Consider the following 17,919-nt stretch of genomic DNA (forward strand, 5'->3'; position numbering starts at 1 on the left):
ACTGGAGAAGGTTTGTATTTCGATGCAATCAGTGCCATAGGTGTTTGATAATATTCCTAGCAGGGGTAACCTAGCGCAGCTTTTCAGGTTATGAATATTAGTCAGATGACAAGTATTATGCTAGCTAGAGTGAAATGGACATTTAGAATTATTAGGGTTGCTATAATGAATAATGATAATATTATTTCTTCCTGACATAGCAGAGAAGATATTAAGTGAGATCAATAAATTAATAGCCCTATAAGGGAAACTGTGAATGCTGGAATAATATTTATATAGGCAAAAGATACTCAGTAATTATGAGTTTAATCATAGTTTAACGAGACAAAATCATTTGTTTTCATTTAAACTAATTATCATATTTGTGTCATTCTGATCCCTTTTGAGTTCACTCACAGGCTATACTTACTGCTAGTAGTGAGATCAGGATTAGTGCTATGATGAGTATTGTTTTTAGGTTGCTAGTTTGGACTGCTCAGGGCAGGGGCCGAAGGGGGGCAATTTCTCTCGATCAAGGGGAGAAATGTAACGGCTACCAGGAAAATCTTTATGGAAAATCCTATGGGGTCAAATCCGCGTTTGTAAGGACTTGATTCTTCTGTATCTGTCTTTAGTAGGGGAAGTCAGAATTCGCTAAGTACAAGTAGTGAAGCTAGTACTATGTTTGTGGTTAATGCTATAAGCTTTATTATTCTTTTCAGATTGTACTAATTGACTGGAAGACAACTAATTGATACTAAAAGAACACACCCTCAACTCCATTTCACTGTACGGTAGAAACTAACACAACATTGTAAAACAACTCTACCCCAATAAAAGAAAAAACAGAATAGACCCTCATCAATAAATGGGGATGTATAGAAACAGCCATACTATGTCTACAAAGTGTATCAGGCAGTGGCTTCAAATCTGAAATGATTTGAAACTGTAGTTGGCACAGGCAGCAGACAATGAGGAAAAGTAGAGCCAATGATCACGTGTAGGCCATGGAAACCTTTGGTTATGAAGACTGTTGACCTGTGTACTCCATCTGAGATTGTAAAAGCTGTTTCATAATATTCTGAGGCTTGCAGTAGTGTAAAGTAAACTAGGGAGATTGTAATCAAAAGAGCTTGAGGAATATGCTTACAATTTCCTTCTGTCAAGCTGTCGTGAGCTTGGGTAATAGGTACTCCAGAGGCCAGTAAGACAGGTGTTGAAAAGTGGTACTTCTAATGGATTTAGGGGGTGAATGCCTTTTGGTGGTTAGCAACCACCTAGTTCAAGTGTAAGGGCAAGACTTGAGTGATGAAAACCTCAGAAGAAGCCTATAAAAAAGAGAACCTCTGAAATAATAAACAGAATTATGCCATACCAACATCCTTTTTGAATGAAACTGGTGTGTGATGGCCTTGAAAAGTGCTTTCCCTGGTGATGTCTCATCATCATTGACATATTGTTAACATACTAGTTAATCAGCCCGAGGATAATAAAAAAGTTGAGTTAAAATGGAATCATATGACTAGATGGGATGCTAAGAGAAGGGCTAAGAGGGCTCCTGTAAGAGGTCAGGGACGAGGATTTACTACATGATACGCATGGGTTTGGTGAGTCATTAGGTGTCATTGTGTAGGTAGAGGCTCATTCACAGGGTGAGCACGTAAGCTTGAATAAGGGCTACTGCATATTCGAGAAAAGTGAGAAGAACAAGACTAATAAATATAATGAGGGCTGTGGGAGGATTCATGCTTAATAGGGAAAGGGATGCTCCTCTGATTAGGTGAATTAACAGGTGACCGTCTGTGATACTGTCTGTTAGTCATAGGGCTAGGGCTATTGGTTGGATAAATAAGCTAATAGTTTCAATAATTACTAGCATAGGGATAAGAGGGATTGGTGCCCCGGGTGATAGAAAGCGGCCTACAGATGCTTTTGCTTTATGGCAGAAGCCAGTGATCACAGTGCCTTCTCATAAAGGGACCACTGTGCCTAAGGTTATTGAAAGTTGCGTAGGGGCGCAAATGAGTTCAGTAAGAGGCCTAGTAAGTTTGTTGGCCAATGAATAAGGGACATAAGGATTAATGTTCTGGTTTGTCCTTTATAGTTCTGGATGTTCATTATTTGTTCTGACATAAGCTGAAGAAGTCATTGTTAAAGAGAAATTATGTGGTTATTAATCAGTCGGTTGAGTGCGGGGGAAAAATACCTGGAAACATAATAATTAAAAATAACAACAGTCAGCCCTAGTATCGTTGGGGTAATAAAAGAAGCAAATAGATTTTTATTCATTCTGTTTTTGTTTCTCAAGGGTTAAATAAGAGGTAGCTTTTTTTCTCGGTGAGAGCTAGCTTTCTAGAATGGAAAAGCTCAAAGAGAAGAAAGCTAGCTTTATCAATATCAGTATCAATATCAATACTTTGTACATACTCTTTGTATTTCTTGTATCAACCATCTGTAACTGATATTATCATTGCCACTGGCAGGGCCAGCACATCAAGGAGTCAAGATGTGGGGTCTGGGTGAAAAAGATACAGATGAAAATCTTTAACATAGACCATCTGAGATCTTTGCCTACCTCATAAAACTGTTTCAGCATTAAATTTTACATAAGAAATATTTTAGCAATGTCTTGATATATAGTTACTCTAAAATAATAGAGGATGTTATTGTTGGTATGGTTGTGGCTTTTATCTTTATCAAATAAAACCCGGTCCTAAATTTAAAGAGGTTCCAATTGAAATAGAGAACATTAACATGGAATGCAAGCAAATGAGAACCAGAAAAAAAAATATCATTAATAAAATTTCATTGTAGGATTTGACTACATTATTGATTGTTTTTATCATTATGAAATATGAACACCTGCTCTTTCGTGAATGTCAACTCTGGGCTGAACTGTGTTAGGCGCTTTACATACACAATCTCATTTAACCTCACTTAATCACTCTAAGGTAGGTATTACTATAATCGTCGTTGTAAATATGAGGAAATTGAGCTTAAATGAAGTTCAGTATTTTTCTCAAAGTCCCCCGGATGGTGGTGATGCTGAAGCTAGGACAGCAGGTATTGATCTCAAGCAGGTAGCAGGGTGTAAGGACTTCCCTCCTTCTGCCCCACTGGACCCCGCAGTACACCATCTAAATTTGTTTGGGCATATTTACACCATCTCTCTACTGTTATGTGTTTGCAAGAAACGATGGAGGTGGAGTGGCAGCTCATGTGATGGAAAGCGTAGAAAAAACTCAGTTCCACGTTTAGCCCCATGGATGTGGACCACCACTAGGGGTCAGGCTAATATTCAGGCATATTTCAGTATTTTTGGGCATAACCATAATGCACAAAACACAAAGCAGCACCTTAATTTGCTCCCCAATATCCAAATGTAAAACAGAACAGCTCTGTGGAAAAGTATTTGGTAGTTTCTTAGAAATTTCGACATAAACTTAACACACAACCCATTCTTTTTATTGCTGAATTGTATAATATATCCATTCATAAGTTGATAAGACGAAAAGCTCCAAAAAAATTAGAGATAAGAGCAGGCCAAGGGTGAGATAAGACTTTGACTCACGCTGTTTCCTTCCTAAAACATTCACCCCTACCCATATCCTGCTGTAGCAACCTCCTCCATCCCTTCTAACTACTTGTAAAAGATTTTGTCTCTGCTTCATGTCTCTTCATCCTCATATCATATTCAACCCTCAACCCACTGCAATCTGGCTTCAGCCCACATTATTCTACTGAAACTATTCTTGCCAACTTTGTTATGACCTCCTTTTTGTTACATGTAGTAGGTGTATTCCAGCCTTTATCTTTACTTCCTGTCTCAACACTTCTGGCCCTGTCGATGATTCCTTCTCTTATACTGATTCTCTTTCCATGTAATTAGTGATATTTTATACTTTTAATTTTCCTTCCACACCTATGGTTACTTCTTCACCAGCCTTCTTTCCGGGTTCCTCCTCCTCTGTCCATCTTTTATGTGCTGATACTACTTAGGCTCCTATGCAAGATCCACTTTTCCTTTTACTTGAAAGTGGGGTCAGAGGATCATCTGCATCAAAATCATGGAACTCTATTTGTCAAGCGTGTAGATTTGTGAGCTACATCCTATAACTACTCAGTAAGACTCTGGAGTTGGTGCCCAGGATTCTGAATTTTATCACACCTCCTGGGTAATTCATCTGACCCCAAAGTTTGAGAATCTCTTCAACATCTTCCTTGGGTAATATCATCCATTCCTAAATGCTCAATTACCATCCACCTGATAAAAGTTCTAAACTTTATATCTCTAGGTCACATCTCATTCCTGAGCTTCAAAATCCACAGGCCCAAATTTCTGCTAGCCATTTCATTTAGAGTCCTACAGAAACATAAAACTTTCTATGCCCCCAAATGATCTCACTACCTTCACTTGCAAACTTCTGTGTTTTCTATCTTTGGAAGTGGAACCAGCCACCACTGCTGCAGATTCCAGAAATCTAATTAGCTTCCCTGACCTCATATTCTCACCCTCCTCTACTTCCAAACAGCTGTGAAGCTCTCTCAATTTAATCTTCTAAAAAATGATGATTCCAGCTACTTCTCTCCATCAACACTTAGTGCTATTCTAGTTGAGGCCAGCATCATGTATCATCTGGAACCACTGTAGCAGATTCCAAAAGAGTCCCTCAGCCTCTAGACTTAGGCTCTCACCTAACCGTGATCTTTTCTTTACACTGAAATGACTTTTCTAAAATGTGAACCTGACCAGGCAGCTTCCTTATTTAAAACCTTACTACAGAATCCCAATGCTCTTAGAAGGATGTTCATGCTTCCATGGTACAACCTCAGCTTACTGCCTCAGTCTTATTTATTATCCCCAGTCCCTGTTTTATCTTTTAAGAATTCTAACTTTTAGTTAAATTTAACTTCTCTTCGAAGAACACCACATCCTCTTTTGTCTCCATACTTTCACATATTATGCTCACTGTGACTGAAAGATTCTTCTCCATCTCTTTGCTTGGCTGAATTCTACTAATACTTCAGGTATCACCTTCCATATCACTTTCCCTGGGAACTCTCTCTGACCAGCCCCCCCACCAAATTCAAATAAGAGGATCCTGCAGTGTGTGATTATAATACGCTGTACCAACCCCATCATAGCACTTATTATCGTGCATTTTAAGCTTCAGTTTACTTAACCTTTCCTGCACTAGACTATAAGTCTAATGGAGGCTGGAACCACGTGACCACAGCTTGGAATGTGCCACTATATATCTACTGAATGATTCAACAGGTGAATGACTTTTTAAAAAATAACCACAATCTAAGAAAAAGTGTTACAATCTTATATTTTCAGCTTTCATATAATCGAATTAAAATCAAGACTGGGAAATTACATTCTAGATCTTTAAATGATAATATGAACATTATTTTAATATAATATTTGAAGTTTTAAGAATACATAAGTATAAATTTATTAATATTTTAGGGAAAAGTATTAGACAGTGTTCACAATTCATAATTTCAGAGCCACCTCAGAATGAGCCATAATAAATTATATAAAATTCTTTTCACATATTTGGATATAAGAAATACCACTATAAGTTTTAAGCTATTTAATATTGTATTCCTATTTAATAGTACCACAAATTGAATAAAGTTCTTATTTAAATAGACATGAAAAAGAGTCTTGTTCAAGGTCTTTTATCCCTGTTTATTCACTTTCTCTGAATGAATGGAATTTGAAAAGCTATAATATACATTCCCTTATTTGAAAACATATTTTCCTCCTCTAAAACTCATTTTTTTACTCTGTAGATTTCAGGATGACCTCTTCACTGGCAATTTCAAGGTACTTCACTTACTTTTGCATGTGGGCTTTTTAAATAGAACCTGACCGCTTTGAACTTTTGTATTTGAAATCCAGAAAGCAAATTCTCCTAGGGTTCCACATTAGGATTCTTCAGCTAGAAGCTAAGACTGGATGTGCATAAAATCAAATATTCAAGCCCTAGAAGTCTGTTCTCATGCCTCCTCACTCAGTGGCCATTCCATAGCAAACTCAGCTCTGGACAGCTCCCTCAGAAATTCACCAAGGTGGGGGAATTCATCATAGATCCAATTCAAGGTGTTGTCACATTGCCACCTCATGACAAATCAGAGCTATGCAACTTCAGAGGACATTGGTATATCCACTGGGATACAGAAATTGATAACAGAGCTGGAAGGTTAATTTTTGCCTTCATATAAATGCTAAACAATTTTTAAAAATGCAAATAATGGAGTTTGGAAGACTGGTTCCTTCACTTACTAGTTGTGTGACCCTAAAGCAAGTAAGATAATGTTTTTTAATGAGCATATATCAAATTAAAAATAAAGTGTGGCTTAAGTATACCACAAATGACATCACACAGGTCCGAAATTGAGTTCTTTTCAAGGGCTGGTTTGTGAATTACATAAGAATATGGGATATAACTCAATATACTAGCATACTCCCTGGTACTGTACACCATTCTGGTTAGCACCAATGGCTCCCAATGACAGGACACCGCACTGCCTGGAAGAAAGTGTCATGATATCAAACAATAGGGCAGAACTCCACCAAGTAATACTGAATACTTTTATTAAGGAAACAGAAAAAGAAAAGAAAATATGAAATAGTGGCAGTTTCTTTGCACAAAAGCTGAGTAAAACTTGTTACCCTCAGGGTAGAAAAGTTTCTTGAATTGGGAAATCATACTCTGAGCTGAGAGTTTGGAACATTTGTTCACAAACCTATTAACTTTTCTATAGCTTCACATTAAACATCGCAACTAGTTTATTCCCATCTGGGCCAGTAGGCCAAATTCTACCCTGAATTTTTCATTCCTATATTCCCTGTGGCTGTTTTTACTGATCTGCACGCTCTTTCTCAACAAAAAGTGGCTTTACTCCTCCCTTTCTAATTTTCAGAAACATCTTTGTCATCCTTATGACCTTTCAGTGAGGGACATTCAGCATAAAGGGGAAAAAAATATGTAAAAGCATCTTTGTGATGGTTGGCAGAAGATGTAAGAGCTGATATCTATGCCCTTGGGTGATTATGTACCCACTGGGGCTCCAGGTTTCTCATCTGCTCATCTGTGAAATCAGGAGAGTGATCATAAATACTATTATAAGTTTTTGTTTCTCTAACAAAGTAACTTTCATATACATTATCTCATTTAATCCTTATAACATCCTTATATCACTATGAGGCAGATAATACACCCAGCAACATTTCATAATGGTATTATACAAATCCGCAGAGGTGAATATGAATCACTGCGCCAGTCAAAAACTCTCATTTAAGGCTGGAGGGAAGATTACTTGTTAACATGCAACAAATATTTCCTGAGCACCTACTGTGTGTTTACCACTGTATCTACACAATAAGGATGGAGTAATGAACAAGTTAGAACACACCCCTGTCCTTAGCAAGCTTACATACGAGAGTGGAGAAAGACTATAAAGTAGGAAACCAGATAATAAACTAGATGATTTACAGAGGGACATAGCACCATGAAGATAATAAAGCAATATACAACTTGGAATGGATTTGAGGCAAATTGTGCCAAAAGCAGATTTTCTTTAAGTGGCTAAAACAAAGTTTAAAAAGCAAGTAACAATAAAAGAAAATGTTTCCGGTACAGGACCAGCAGTACAAAAAAATAGTGTACGAGTACCTGGATAAAACACCCGTTTTGCAATAGTGCAACTTTTAAGTACATATTGTTGACTGTCCACAGTCCATGCAGAGTTACAACTCCACGCTTCAACAACAACATGCTGACAGTTCCTAAAGAAAACTACTTAAAAAAAAAGGCATAACCCAGATGTTCCCTCATTTGACCAACTCCATCTAAGTTTAGATGTGCAGAAGGGCTTATTAGATATATCCAGAGTAAGCCACATGCAGCATGTTACTTGATCAATTTTTCTAAAATAAGGTTTCAGGACAATGACAGTAAGATAAGGGAAGAAAACATGGAGGAATGAAGTCCTAATTACTATACACGCATATTTTTTGACAATATGGGGAAGCCTTTTACAGATAAGTTACAAACAAAGAAAAGTCAAATAAACAATTTTGTACAAGAAATTTAACACGTTCTGTACAATGTGTTCACTTTGCTGTCATCTGTACAAACTCTTCTTAGTTTACTTGGCCATCACCGTCAATATCTGCTTCCCTGACATTTCATCAACCTCTTCATCTGTTAACTTCTCTCCAAGGTTTGTCATCACATGGCGGAGCTCTGCTGCACTAATATAGCCATTACCATCCTCATCAAACACAAGGAATGCTTCTCTAAGTTCTTCTTCACTGTCTGTGTCCTTCATTTTTCTTGCCATCATTGTCAGAAATTCCGGGAAGTCAATTGTGCCGTTACCATCAGCATCCACCTCATTAATCATGTCCTGTAACTGCTTCTGTGGGATTCTGCCCAACAGACCTCATTACAGTTCCCAACTCCTTTGTTGTTATAGTTCCATCACCATCCTTGTCAAATAGTGAGAAAGCTTCTTTGAATTCTGCAATCTGCTCTTCAGTCAGCTGGTCAGCCATGCTGCAAGCGTTACCGGTCTCCGGGACTCGACTACTCAAGCACTCAGCTCGCTTGTTCCACTCGGACTAATTCTGTTCTGCTACTTTAATAGACTTATTTTATGCCTAACAGAAACTCAATACATGGTTGATGAGTAAATCTCCAATCAGAATTCATCCCTCCATTACCTCTATGCCTAAGGAACAGAGTCTGAATCTGTTGTAACAATACTCCCTGTGTGGAAGTCTGGAAAGAAAGTAGAAAGATTTTTGACAAGGACAAAGAAACAGATTTGAGAGGTTCCAGAGAAAGAAGCAAGGACCACGATGATGAGGGGGAGGTGAAATTTTGGGGGGATTCTGGGTGGGTGCAATGAGGAAGGAGGAAAGTTCCAGAATGATGGCCAGGTTTGGTGTGAATAAATGGCTAAACTATCAGTTCTCCCAAAAGAGGGTTACCTGGTTTATAATGTTTGACACATCCCTTATCACACAAAAGTGCTCGATTGCTTGAATTGTTTTGAATAGTATGTTTTCATTAGTGCTAATAATGAAAACATAATTAAAAGCATGTTTGTAGTGAGAGGCAATAAGTTCATTCTTGCACATGACAAATTTAAAGTTCTTATGGGACCACTAAGCAAAGAGGTCCCATTGCTTGCTGGATATATACGAATGGAGCAGATGGGAAATAGGGTCTAGATTTGTAGATGTGATGCTGATGAGGTTATTGAAAGCAACACAGTATAAAGAGAATATGTAACCTGAGAAGAGAAGAAGTCAGACATTGGAATATCAACATTTAGTGAAGCGATAGGTAACTATGATGAGAGAGGGGTGGAATAGCCAAAGGTGTAGGAGAAAGACCAGGGCAAACTGGTTTCACAGAATTCAAGGTAGAAAAAAAATCATGTAGAAGAGAGTACTCAACTGTGCATTTCACTGGATATAAATTTTATATCAATTAAAAAAAACCACTTACCCTCAGACATCCTTTACTAATTTGTTTTGGCCTAGATTGTTTTGCTTCTAGAGATTCTCTGCCTCTGTTGGTATGCTGAAACAGCAGCCTCCAGTGGTTATGGTCATGGAGAACTACGATTTATGGACTAGGAATGGTTTTTTCACATAGTACATGCTCAACGAAGTGAGTTGAACTAAATTAATTGTTCTTCACTCACAAAGAAACAAATGCTTTGCGTGACGCTCTCTTAGGGCAAAGAACATTGGCTTAAAGTGAAGATCCTGGGATTATGCTGGTAAAACAGTCAAGACTGTTTGCTTGAAATACTGATCTACGGTCCAATCGTTGTTTGCTGGCTGCTGTGGCAATCTGAAGCTCACAAGATCAGCATCTTTGCTCTCCCTTCCCCTCAATTTTTGGTTGTTATGGGAGGGACAGCAAGCCAATAGTTATGCTTAGCTCTGAGTATATGATCAATTATTTCTTTCTTCATAGTATGCTTTCTTAAAAAGCCAAAAAGTGCATTTTTACCCTAACAAGGCTTTTAAAAGTTGCTCATAGTGTGCCACTGACAACAATAGTCCTAAATTTCAATTTCTACTCCACCTCTCAGACTTGCTTTATCTTTTTTAGATCTTTTCTTCTCATCTGACGAGAACATGTTTTTCCAGACCTCAAGAATCTTGAGAACTCCACTGAGTCCACAACACCAGGCACTGGGGTCTTGCAGAGGCGCACAGTTACTAAACAGTTGCTGACCCTTCCTTATAGCTCTCTATCACTTTCTTGTTTCCACTCGTCCGACTTCGGAGCTCTCTTGAAAGCCCATCTCCCTTAAGCTACTTTAAGCCCCTCTCAATTCCACCCAACATTTTTCAATGGCTCCCTGCTTCCTTAATCTCTACTTCCCATCTATTCCCCTGGTAAAATTTAGCTTCTCTAAATTCTTCACTTATGTTTTGCATTGACATGCCTTATGTCCAGTCATTTCAGTGAAAGGAAATATCCTAAAAGGGAAGGATTCACCAAGAAGAATGAGGACCATTGATGGATTATACTTTTGCGTGTGTCTTTGAAATTCCAAATTCATCTTCATTTTCAGCACGTGGTTATATCATATGATGAAGTGAAATATCAATATGTTAAAAAATATAATTTTGTATTTGTGACGAAATCTAATTTATTGAAGCTATATTTCTATACACACACACACACACACACACAAATGGCTATGTTCACAGTTCCCTAAATCTACCATATTTTAGAAATGTAAACATTTTTATATTGGTAGCTACATTACCCCACTGTTTTACTTATTTTACTTAAAAAAAAAAAGAAAATATTTGCCTTCTTGTTAAAGGAAAGCTATGTAAGGAAAAAAACGTTACTTTAAAACTATAAAAAGATATATCAGAAGAAAAAGAAGTATGAGAGGCATCTAGGAATTTCAGAGTTCTCTCATGGGCATGGTGAAGTGAACACTACAATCAAGTTAGAGTTCTACCACATACTATTCCTATGTTTCTGGAAAAGTCATGGAGTCTATATTCATGATCCATAGGGACGCTGTCAGAACCGACAAGATAACCTACCTAAAATTGCTGTGTGCTCTTATGTTCTCCCAGAATTGTAGTGAATGGGAATTATTTGGATTGTGTGGAAACAAGTATATAAAGCAAGCTCCAGAAGAATTCTGTTTTCTTTGTTTTTCTGATCAGGTTCGATACTATGATCAGATGCATTATATAACCTCTAAATGCTCTTGTCCACTGTAGAATATAACTAAGTACTTCTATTCAAAACCAAGTCATGTTACCCATCTGACTATAATAACTCACACACTGGGTTGGCCAAAAGTTCCTTCGGGTTTTTCCGTGGATGTTACAAAAAACCCGAAGGAACTTTCGGGCCAACCCAATAGTTTGAATTGAAAAATCTTTGGATTAGAATGCCTACGTGCCAATAACTCTAGCCATTGGTGTTGACATATAAAATGAAGGTAAATGCAGCATCTTTCTTACACATTTCACTACTGCTTAGCAAATGGCCCACAAAAGGAGTATAATACATATACTAAATTTGATGGCATAAATCAACGGATAAATGAATGACCGAATGAATGACATACAGAAGCTATGGCACGTTGAGGCAATGAATGCACTGAGTGACTGACGGGAGTCATGGGGTTGTGAAGTTGCTGGGAAGTCCACCTCACACTTCACATCTGGCAAACCATCACTCATTTTTGAAGCCCCAACAATGAAAAAAATCTTCCAGCTACACAGCTTCTGAACCTCAGGCAGGACTGCTCACTCAGAACTATGTGTATCCCTCCTTAAGATCACCTGCCATGCTGCACGACAACTGGCACTGGCATTTGGCCTGTTAGACCACAGACCCCCTGGAGGAGGAGCTGTGCATTTCTGAACACACAGAGCCTGGGACCGTGCCTGACACACACAGGAGGTCTTAACAAGAAAGTAAAGAGTTAGTTGAATAAAAGAGGACTTTACATTTCACTTGAACTCCTTACTGAATAAAGACAATGATTTACTCTTCAGGGAAAAAAAAAGAAAACGAAAAACCCATCAATTAAGTAATAAGCTCAGTAGAGTTGGGAAGGAAAAAGAGTAAAACAGGCAGTCATAGCACAGCTGAAAAGCAGACTCGACCATTTATTCTTCTTCTGCACTTAAAACATTTGAGAATGCCATTCTCAGAAAATTACTATAAACGTTCTCATTTATATAATAGGAGAAGCCAGTGCGTGTTTTCCTTCTGTAATTACGGTTATCCAAGAAATCCCATTCACTGCACTTCCCCCACCCCTTTCCTTCCCAAAACCACAAAGATTCTCAATTACCATTTAGTAGGTTTCCTTGTATATGGGCACTAGACGATGAGAAAGTAAGTTCTACCCCTTCCTCCTTCGAGCATAAATAAAATGAGGGCAGGGGTTTCTCACTTACTTTGTTCTCTGCTCCTTCCTCAGCACTTCGAACTGTACCTGGCACAGAGCAGATACTCAATAACTAACTGTTGCTTGAATGACTGACTACATATTTGATAATAAAGTCATAAATCCTCTCAGCTGAAAAATCTTTGTTTTCCATTCTTAGTACTTGCTTTTTTTTTGGCATGATATCTAAATGTAACCAAAGAAAACTAATAGAAAAAATTTTAAAGATACCTATAAATTTTTATACATATTCTTCATTCATTCTCTTTACTCCAATTTAAATCTGAAAATTCATATTAAGCAGCCAGAAGTGTCCTAACTAAACTCAAGAAAATGGAGGCAATGTCTTCAGATTTAATGATTTTAAAATCAGTGTGTGAGTTGACTAAATTTGTTTATAGCATTTTTTGTTGAGCAGGAAGTTTTAAGCATATTTCTTAATGCTTTCATTGTGCAACTTAACTTTTTTCCACTGTAAACATATAAAAATGTAAATATGCAGTGAATCCATAGATGATCTGAGTCCTCTTAGTTCACTCTGCCTTCCCACAGGTGTGTATTCCTCTAGCACTAATCTTTGAATTATATTCAAAGCAATCCTGATCAATATAGAAGTCCTGAACTTAACTACTTCGTTACTGCAGAGTTTACAGAGGTGAATTCTGGGTGAAATTTCTAAATCATGCCTTGTTACCACTGGAGATATTAAGTATAGGGCAATTTACCCTGTGTCGCCATACATTTCACAAAGCTGCTAAGTTAAACACATTGCAAAAATAACTGCAAGGGCAATTTTAAAATTTCTAAACATTTAGAATATTTCAAATAGACTAAAACTTACCTAGGGGAAAAAGTAATGTATATTCATATATTCACCACACCACAGATTCAGTTTGCCAAATTTGTCTCAAAACTTTTTGTTTTTAATGGACTAGGTCTTCACAGATATAGAGATATAGCTAAAGCTTTCTGTGAACTGCTGCTCAATCTCCCACATCCTCCCCCACCAGCCCTTTCCCAGGCACTCCCTCTAATGACTTTGGTGATTATCATTACTGTCCATATTATTCTTTTACAAAATATTTCTCCCTAAACAATATTTGCAATATTTTCCGTTACTTTAAACTTTATATAAACTGTATTTACAATATGCTCAACATAGAATAACACCCGATAAATGCTGTTAGTCTTTTTGTCTTTTTGCCATGGCATATGCTTTTTTTTTTGTCTCTTGACACTGCATTTGAGATTTACTATGTTGAGACATGTAATTATGATTAATTCCCTTTAGCTGTGTCACTGGGCTCTAATCAAACCACTCCTGTCTGAAAGCATCTTTTTCTTTCTTTCACCCAGCAGCTCCTGGGATCCAGCCACCAGCTCAGGAATGCCTCTCCCCCAAGACTACTTCCTTTGACCTTGGTTTTTTAAAACACTTTGTTGGTATAGAGTGATTTTTTCTTGTAATTTAAACAGGCCTAGCATTACTGTTTCCATTTAATGGACATGAGATAATTTAGAGGTTTTAAAGTGATTTTATGTATAGACCATGTAAACTGAATAAATAAATACATGAGAAAACAAGTAAAAGAAAGACCTTGTAATAAACATTATGTACTGTATTTAATGTTTTAATGCAAATGACTCCATAATTAAGCCTGTATATGTTTCCCTGCTCACATACTAGGGAGTTTTTCTAAAATCACAGCTAGTAACAGAACTGCTAGGTTAAAAATGGGTACAATTTTACTTACTAGCTACTACACAATTGTTCTGCAAATTAGGCTTATCAAGCTATGCAAAAGACAACAGGGTCTAAAAATGTCGCTTTCTAAACACCCTTACCAACATTTGGTATTGTAAGAATTTAAAATATTTTACCGATTTCCTGGATCTCCTTGTTTCTCATATATTTCACCAATTTCTAGTGAAGTTGAACATCTTATCAATTCTTTATCCATCAGTCCAGTATGGTCCCTTCTAGAAATTGCCTGCTTCGATCCTCATTTGTCCATTTTCCTATTAGTTACTGTCCTGCTAATTTATAGAAATTCTTTATAAATATGAAATATTGATCCTACATTGTTTACATGTGTTGCAAACATCTACTCCCAGTTTGTGACTTGGCTGTTTATAGTGATTTTTATTGAACAGGATATTTTTATGTGGATCAATGTGTCAACTCTTTTATTCAAGGTTTGAATTTTATATTTCATTAAACAACCTCATTCTTATTTTAAGTTTATAAGAAATCATCTTACATTTTATTTTTAAAATTTTAATATTTTATTTACATAATTAGGTATTTAACCTAAATGCAACAGATTTTTTTTATATTTGAATGGTATAGATTTTTCTTTTCTATATGGATAACATAGTACTTCCAGGTTAGTTATTTACCAGTCCATTTTTTTCTTCAGTGATCTGTAATGTCATCTCTATTATGTATCACGTTTACATTCACATGCAGGCAACAGCATTCTTTCCCTGGCTTAAAAAATCTAGATCAAGAGGACAGTAAGTTGTTTTAGTCAGCTCAGCCTGCCATAACAAAATGCCACAGGCCAGGTGTCTTAAACAACAGACATTTATTTCTCACAGTTCTGAAGGCTGGGAAGTCCAAGATCAAAGTGCCAGCAGATTCAGTGTCTGGTGAGAGCTGATTCCTGGCTACAGAGGGCCTCCTTCCAGCTTGTGCGTACATAGCCTTTCCTCCATGTGTGCTTGTGGGGAGGGAATTGACTCTCCTGTCTCTTCTTCTTATGAGGACACGAATCTCATCATGAGGGCATCACCCTAAACCTAACTACATCCCAAAGGCCCTCCAACAATCACACTGGGGGTTAGGGTTTCAATATATGCATTTCGAGGGAGCACACAAAACACTGAGTCCGTAACATAGGTGCTCAATAAGTGCTCTTTGATGCATCAAAAAGTAATTTAGGGCTTCCCTGGTGGCTCAGTGGTTGAGAGTCCGCCTGCTGATGCAGGGGACACGGGTTCGTGCCCTGGTCAGGGAAGATCCCACATGCCGCGGAGCGGCTGGGCCCGTGAGCCGTGGCCGCTGAGCTTGCGCATCCGGAGCCTCTGCTCCACAACGGGACAGGCCACAACAGTGAGAGGCCCTAGTACCGCAAAAAAAAAAAAAAGTAATTTAAACTGATTCTCTGCAGCAGCCTATTACTGAAACATCTTTTAAATCATCTTTCCCCTCTATGAATACAGAGCTAACCCTAGCTATAGAGGAGCCTCATCATTTGGGTATTTAGCTTATAATATTCTAATTGTACACATCTAGGGAGATAAAGAGAGAAGGAGAGAAACAAGAATTTAAGTAGCCTGAGTGAGTCTGCCTGCCCTTCCATGCACTAAATATAACCAGGAGGGTAGTGAACAGGGAGACACAAATTAACTGTGCCTACAAGGTATGTCGGTCCCTGGAACCTCTCTCAGAGTAATCAGCTTGCAGTGTGTGCAGTGTGGTTCTAGTTTGAAGATATGCATTTTTCATATACGTATTTTACTTCATAGAATTGTACACAAATCTACTTACGCTGCACTTTATGTCAAACTTAACGGATTTCTAAAGGCATTTTTTTACTATACATGGTTTCTGCCCTAAGTGCTGACTAAACCCTAATTGCTGAGGCAGACACTACTCCACCGTAATCAGTGTGTCAACAGAACATCAAAATACTCTTCTTCTTTAAACAAGAGGTCAGATAAAAAGAGAAGTTTCTAGTCTTCACTCACAGGTGAACCAAGAGGTGCAGGGATAAGAGTGATTTCTGAGATAAAGCCAGCATGAAATAGAAAACTAGTGAGGATGTGCTGTATAGCAAGGGGAACTCTACTTGGTGCTCTGTGGTGACCTGGATGGGAGGGAAATCCAAAAGGGAGGGGAATATGTGTATACATATGGCGGGTTCACTTCACTGTGCCGCAGGAGCTAGCACAACATTGTAAAGCAACTATACCCCTGATTAAAAACAAAAATAAAAACAGAAAACCCCAGCATGTCTTAGTTTCCAAGGTAAACACAGGTATACCAGGACCCTGAAAACCTGGAAACAGAGCCTCTGTCCACCAGCAACAACTGGGCAACAACAACTTGGCCCTTTCCTCCTGGATGAAGAAATGAGTTTGCTGACACTGTGTTTGTTTCAAGACCCAGAAAGTGCCAATACTATGAAGTCACAGAAATGAACATGACACGTTATGGTGGAAGCTCTTCTCAAAAGATGGCAGACACATTGAATAGAAAAGGGTTTGGCTGTACCAAGAAGTGAGTTTCTCAAAGCTACAGAGAGAATGACTTTGCAGGGACAGTGGCATTGCTGAGAAGGTGATTCCCTTAGGAACACTGTTGACAAACAAAGCTTTGCTGATAGTGGCTACACCTGCCAATTCTCTGTGTGGCTAACTCACTTCTGATAACCTTTTATATCAGCTTGTTATGTCAGGAACTTAATCCAGCCCAGCAGTGGTTTTGTGGTGCTGTCCAGACAAGCTATTCTCACCTGAAATGCTTCAATGGCTGTATCTATCCAATGGCAAGGAAAATTAGAATAATTTTCCCAACAATTTATTATACCATAGTAATAGTTTACCTGAGGAACTGGGAGCAGAATTCATTCCCCATTCTTTAAAGCATGATTCCTTTCTGAATCAATCACAGGATATTAGCTCTTCTAGGTATCTCAGAGATTACCAAGTCCCATAACTTGGATAAGAATCTGCAAAGGAGAGGCACTGAGTAGTCCACAGTCGCAACGCTAAGAGGCAGAGCTGGTCTTAAACACCGCTTTCCTAAATCTTTGCATCCTAAATCTTCGCTCAGCATTTGCATCCACAAAGCCAAATGCCAATAAGCTAATCAGGATCCTATCAATGCAGTATTTTCTTGCTTAAACAATTTACTACTTTAAGAGACTAGAGACCTAAAACTTTGTGCTCCTAAGAGCTTAAATGGAATGACACAAGAAAAAATCTGTATAACTGGGGTTATCTGTAATGCTCTTTTTTTAAAGTTAAAAAAAAAAGGAAAGAAAATGGCCGTAATTCTTCTCCACTGACTAGGTTTACTTGGGGTTGGTTATTATTTCAGAGTAGCAGGTCTTAAAGGGACAGCCAGGTCTCAACGGCATGAAGAAAGGTGCACAAATTTTTCTGAAGCTCATCAAATTAATAATGACAATAATAATAAGACTAATAATATGATAGCTAGCTTTTATTGAGTTTGCGGGGTTTTTTTGTTTTTTTTTTTTTTTTTTGGCCACACCACACAGCATGCGGGATCTTAGTTCCCAGACCAGGGATTGAACCTGTGGCCCTTGCAGTAGAAGCACAGAGTCCTAACCACTGGACTGCCAGGGAATTCCCTATTGAGTTCTTATTAGTATCTAAGTTCTATTTATCATTTAATCCTCATAATAAACTATATGGTAGATATTATTTACCTATGAG

The 17,919-nt window shown here is 37.9% G+C and overlaps 1 long non-coding RNA gene and 1 pseudogene across 2 annotated transcripts in view; both read right to left on the minus strand.

The window, feature by feature from the left end:
* The window catches only part of LOC149749792 (uncharacterized), a 72,221-nt gene that overhangs the window by 32,406 nt on the left and 21,896 nt on the right, over positions 1-17,919 (minus strand). The window lies entirely within an intron of this gene.
* Positions 270-17,056, minus strand: LOC149749793 (calmodulin pseudogene; annotated as a pseudogene).

This window comes from Delphinapterus leucas, chromosome 3 (genome assembly GCF_059928025.1).
Source record: "Delphinapterus leucas isolate spDelLeu-1000000601 "Yukka" chromosome 3, BTC_Dleu_Yukka2, whole genome shotgun sequence".
Lineage (NCBI taxonomy): Eukaryota > Metazoa > Chordata > Mammalia > Artiodactyla > Monodontidae > Delphinapterus > Delphinapterus leucas.